We start from the raw sequence: 6,082 nt of genomic DNA on the forward strand, positions 1-6,082 counted from the left end.
AACATCAATGGAAGCTATCTAAAAACGCATCAATCCTTAAAAATAATCAATATTATATAATATTAAATAAATACAAAGCCAAAAAGGAAAAAATGAAGGTCGAGAACACAAATATTAAGTCAATGTACGGTGAAAAGTGAGCCCGTTATAAAGACGCAATTTGTACCCCGGGCAGCAGTAGCGGTGTTAAACAACCCCTTTTATGAACTGCTATTGAGGAACTCTACGGACATAATGTGCGTTTCGGGGGTTTTAGACTTTCAAGACTAAAAAACAACAAAAAAAAACAAAAACAACATGAATCAAATAACAAGCATCAATAACAACAACAAGGAGAAAAAAACAAGCAACAACGACAAAAACAAGAAAAAACAACAAAAAACAGAGACAACAACAACGACTACATTTTCTATGATGAATAAGAAAATGGTTATGGGTCACTAATTCATTTTTAATTGCTACTCATATTTTGTCCTTTTTTTTGCCATTCATATTGATTATATTGCTTATTTAATCCATTGAGTAATATGATGCTACTCTATGGGCATTTAACGTGTGAGAAATGTTTAATAATTCGATCAAATAAAGACAGAAAAGAGTTAATCTCATCAAATGTCTACTTGCAAACGTTACAATATTATGGTCAAAAAAACAAAAATACGCAAATAATCAAGATTTAATCAAGTATGAAAGTGGGATAAATTATTTTACACATGCTCTGATTATGGCAGCACTAAACAAGCTATATTAATCTTTTTCTTTGAGAGAGTTTTATTTCATGGTGTTTCAATATGGCTGCCGACCTGACTTCACACTTACCGTTTTTTCAAAGGTTGTTTCTGCTTATTTGAGCAATAAATGACTAAAATGAACACTTAGAAATAAAGATAATGCACTTAACATTTATTTTTCTGGTTACTGGTGATATCTTTCTCTTACTGAAATAATATCGCTTTCAGACATAGATATAACATATACTTCACTTCCTGACGTAATTATATAACCCTGAATGACATACATATTTCAGATTTTTAAGTTTATATTTTTAAAACTATTTTTTTGCCATTAACTAATATTTAACTTTCGATAAAATTAATTTACAGACAAAGGATCCTGAAGTTAACGGCAGCCATCTTGAAAATTTGACGTAATGTAGAATTTCCTAAATCTCTCTGAGGGTTAAGGTTATTCATCAGTCACTCTCTATCATTTCATTAATATTTCAATCAATATTTTTATTCATTTATTTATTTATTTATTTATTTTTAAGGTTAATATACACAAGGATATTGGCAGAGAAAAAAAATGAACACTGAGATAATTATACTCACAAGAAATGCACATTTTATTTATTTCTGATACAATTTTGCTTAAATAAAAATCAATGCATGCAAAAACTATAATCAAAATATTTATAGACAGGGTCCTTCAAATCCACACTGCTGGCTGGTGCTGTTACCTGACCACCTCTTACGTTCTCTGAAATAATGTTTTATCAGGCCTCTCACAATATCTTACCCTGAACAGGATGCTAACTAGGTGTGTGTGTGTGTGTGTGTGTGTGTGTGTGTGTGTGCTATGCAAGGTTAGAGAGAGAGAGAGAGAGAGAGAGAGAGAATATTATTTTCTTCTAAACCTTATCTTTTTTTTCTTTTAATTATCATCTTTTTTTCCTCCTCCTCCTCCTTTTCATTTCCTTCCCCTTTCTAAATCACTCAACACACACCCAGATACACCAAAAACACACCAAAACACACCCAAAACACACCAAAACACACCAGAACACACCCATTACACCCAAAACACACCAGAACACACCCAAAACACACCAGCACACACCAAACACACCCAGACACACCCAATACACCCAGAACACACCCAGACATACCCAGATACACCCAGAACACACTCAAATACACCCAGACACACCAGAACACACCCAAAACACACCAAACACACCCAATACACCCAAAACACACCAGAACACACCAAACACACCCAGATACACCCAAAACACACCAGAACACACCCAGACACACCCAATACACCCAGAACACACCCGGACACACCCAAATACACCCAGACACACCCAATACACCCATAACACACCAGAACACACTCAAATACACCCAGACACACCCAAACACACCCAAATACACCCAAAACACACCCAGACACACCCAATAACGGTTTCTACACATGGTTTAGAGGTCCACTCAACAAATGGAGAGGACACAAAAGCAAAAAGATTCACTTGGAAAATATTTGCCTTATAAATTGTTTTAATGTTCTGTTAGGTTAGGCTACAAAATATTTAACTCTCTCTCTCTCTCTCTCTCTCTCTCTCTCTCTCTCTCTCTCTCTCTCTCTCTCTAGGCATAATTGATAAGAAAAATATATGATAATTTGTGCCTAGATACTTGTACCATAATTATTATTTTATTTATTTATTTATTTTTTAATGTATGAGTGACACTGGCCAAGGGCAACAAAAATCTAATAAAAAAATTGCCCACTGAAATGTCAGTCCCATAAAAGGGTCAAAGCAGTGGTCAAAAATTGATGGATAAGTGTGTTGAAACCTCCCTCTTGAAGGAATTCAAGTCATAGGAAGGTGGAAATACAGAAGCAGGCAGGGAGTTCCAGAGTTTACCAGAGAAAGGGATGAATGATTGAGAATACTGGTTAACTCTTGCATTAGAGAGGTGGACAGAATAGGGGTGAGAGAAAGAAGAAAGTCTTGTGCAGCGAGGCCGCGGAAGGAGGGGAGGCATGCAGTTAGCAAGATGAGAAGAGCAGTTAGCATGAAAATAGCGGAAGAAGACAGCTAGAGATGCAACATTGCGGCGGTGAGAAAGAGGCTGAAGACACTCAGTTAGAGAAGAGTTGATGAGACAAAAAGCTTTTGATTCCACCCTGTCTAGAAGAGCAGTATAAGTGGAACCCCCCCAGACATGTGAAGCATACTCCATACATGGACGGATAAGGCCCTTGTACAGAGTTAGCAGCTGGGGGGGTGAGAAAAACTGGTGGAGACGTCTCAGAACACCTAACTTCATAGAAGCTGTTTTAGCTAGAGATGAGATGTGAAGTTTCCAGTTCAGATTATAAGTAAAGGACAGACCAAGGATGTTCAGTGTAGAAGAGGGGACAGTTGAGTGTCATTGAAGAAGAGGGGATAGTTGTCTGGAAGGTTGTGTCAAGTTGATAGATGGAGGAATTGAGTTTTTGAGGCATTGAACAATACCAAGTTTGCTCTGCCCCATTCAGAAATTTTTGAAAGATCAGAAGTCAGGCGTTCCGTGGCTTCCCTGCGTGATATGTTTACAAAGTCCTCCTCTGTTTTACTGCAGGTTAATTTTTGATGCTGAGAATGCTGGGAAAATCTGGTACTATCATAGAACTTAGGCTGGATATGGAGAGAGAGAAAGAGAGAGAGAGAGAGAGAGATTAATAACTAGTGAAAATAAATCAGAATTGCGAATTGTCAGGATACAGTTTTCAGTAATTATCAGATTCACTATAACCTTAGAGGTCATTATATGCATACTGTCATGTGTGTGTGTGTGTGTGTGTGTGTGTGTGTGTGTGTGTGTGTGTGTGTGTTTTAATAAATTCACTAACTTAGCTTTCCTGCAACTCAGAATTTCCAGGTATCATAAGGAAGAAAATGTTTTTGTTGTCTAATCATCAGGTATTCAGCGCTACCTAATCACCCAATCTTACTGAATCAACCTAATTACGGCTTGCTATGTCATATCAGCCCAATCTAATCGTATCACCTTATATAGCTGACTAACTAAAGGGACTGCCACAGAAGAGAAAACCAAATTATTATAAATGTAAAAAATATATATAAATTAGACCAAACAGTCATGTTGAACTCCTTACAATAATTAGTTATATAAAAAAAAATATTTAGGCCCGTTTGTACTTGACTTTGAACCAACATAAACCACAACAAACAGACGCCATATTGGTTGTTTACCCCGCGATCCTACACGAGACCAAGGGAGAGAGACGAGTTAAAGGAAGATCTCAATTTACTACTGAACTACAAAGAGAGCGAGGAATGTGACAAAAAAAGCAGTAAGTAGCAGGCAGGGTGTGTTAACATATAGCAGGAAGCAGACATGGCAGTGGAAGTTATTGGGGTTTTCAAGGTTCTAATAGTTTAACAAGCTGCGGTGGAAGTTATTGGGGTTTTCAAGGTTCTGGGTGGTCTGGGTGTGTGTGGCAGTGTTTGGGTGTGTGTGGCAGTGTTTGGGTGTGTGTGGCAGTGTCTGGGTGTGTGTGGCAGTGTCTGGGTGCGTGTGGCAGTGTTCTGATGTGTGTGGCAGTGTTTGGGTGTGTGTGGCAGTGTCTGGGTGTGTGTGGCAGTGTTTGGGTGTGTGTGGCAGTGTTTGGGTGTGTGTGGCAGTGTTTGAATGTGTGTGGCAGTGTCTGGGTGTGTGTGGCAGTGTTTGGGTGTGTGTGGCAGTGTTTGGGAGTGTGTGGCAGTGTCTGGGTGTGTGTGGCAGTGTCTGGGTGTGTGTGGCAGTGTTTGAGTGTGTGTGGCAGTGTCTGGGTGTGTGTGGCAGTGTCTGGGTGTGTGTGGCAGTGTTTGAATGTGTGTGGCAGTGTCTGGGTGTGTGTGGCAATAGTTTAACAGGCTGCAGTGGAAGTTATTGGGGTTTTCAAGGTTCCAGGGATAGTTTAACAGGCTGTAGTGGAAGTTATTGGGGTTTTTTCAAGGTTCTAATAGTTTAACAGGCTGCAGTGGAAGTTATTGGGGTTTTCAAGGCTCCAGGGATAGTTTAACAGGCTGCAGTGGAAGTTATTGGGGTTTTCAAGGTTCCAGGGATAGTTTAACAGGCTGCGGTGGAAGTTATTGGGGTTTTTTCAAGGTTCTAATAGTTTAACAGGCTGCAGTGGAAGTTATTGGGGTTTTCAAGGTTCCAGGGATAGTTTAACAGGCTGCAGTGGAAGTTATTGGGTTTTTTTCAAGGTTCTAATAGTTTAACAGGCTGCAGTGGAAGTTATTGGGGGTTTTCAAGGTTCCAGGGATAGTTTAACAGGCTGCAGTGGAAGTTATTGGGGTTTTTTCAAGGTTCTAATAGTTTAACAGGCTGCAGTGGAAGTTATTGGGGTTTTCAAGGTTCCAGGGATAGTTTAACAGGCTGCAGTGGAAGTTATTGGGGTTTTTTCAAGGTTCTAATAGTTTAACAGGCTGCAGTGGAAGTTATTGGGGTTTTCAAGGTTCCAGGGATAGTTTAACAGGCTGCGGTGGAAGTTATTGGGGTTTTCAAGGTTCCAGGGATAGTTTAACAGGCTGCAGTGGAAGTTATTGGGGTTTTCAAGGTTCCAGGGATAGTTTAACAAGCTGCAGTGGAAGTTATTGGGGTTTTCAAGGTTCCAGGGATAGTTTAACAGGCTGCAGTGGAAGTTATTGGGGTTTTCAAGGTTCCAGGGATAGTTTAACAGGCTGCAGTGGAAGTTATTGGGGTTTTTTCAAGGTTCTAATAGTTTAACAGGCTGCAGTGGAAGTTATTGGGGTTTTCAAGGTTCCAGGGATAGTTTAACAGGCTGCGGTGGAAGTTATTGGGGTTTTTTCAAGGTTCTAATAGTTTAACAGGCTGTAGTGGAAGTTATTGGGGTTTTCAAGGTTCCAGGGATAGTTTAACAGGCTGCGGTGGAAGTTATTGGGGTTTTCAAGGTGTTTCATGATTTTAATAGTTTAATGCAGTTTTTCCCCACACTTCTCCTTCCTCACAGACCTTCCTCCATGTTCCCTCCACCTTCCCTCCAATCCTGACTATCCTATGTCTCTTGGTTCATATTGAAAATAGTGCTTTTGTTAGATAGTCTGACATCACCACCAACCATTTTCCCCTCCACCACCCTCTATTCTTTCCTCCATATCTCACTTCATAAGTTACCTCCACACTTCTCCTTCCTCACAGACCTTCCTCCATGTTCCCTCCACCTTCTCTCCAATCCTGACTATCCTGTGAGTCTTGCTTCATAGTTAAAATAGTGCTTTTGTTAGATAGTCTGACATCACCACCAACCATTTTCCCCTCCACCACCCTCTATTCTTTCC

At 39.7% G+C, this 6,082-nt stretch overlaps 1 long non-coding RNA gene across 2 annotated transcripts in view; it reads left to right on the top strand.

Annotated features, from left to right (window-relative positions):
• Positions 1-3,955: 3,955 nt before the first annotated feature.
• LOC135107736 (uncharacterized) overlaps positions 3,956-6,082 on the top strand; it is a 4,946-nt gene continuing 2,819 nt past the window's right edge. For both annotated transcript variants that reach the window (XR_010271961.1, XR_010271960.1), the window contains exon 1: positions 3,956-4,089. This is a non-coding gene — a long non-coding RNA (uncharacterized LOC135107736). The remainder of the gene's footprint in view (positions 4,090-6,082) is intronic.

This window comes from Scylla paramamosain, chromosome 15 (assembly GCF_035594125.1).
Source record: "Scylla paramamosain isolate STU-SP2022 chromosome 15, ASM3559412v1, whole genome shotgun sequence".
NCBI lineage: Eukaryota > Metazoa > Arthropoda > Malacostraca > Decapoda > Portunidae > Scylla > Scylla paramamosain.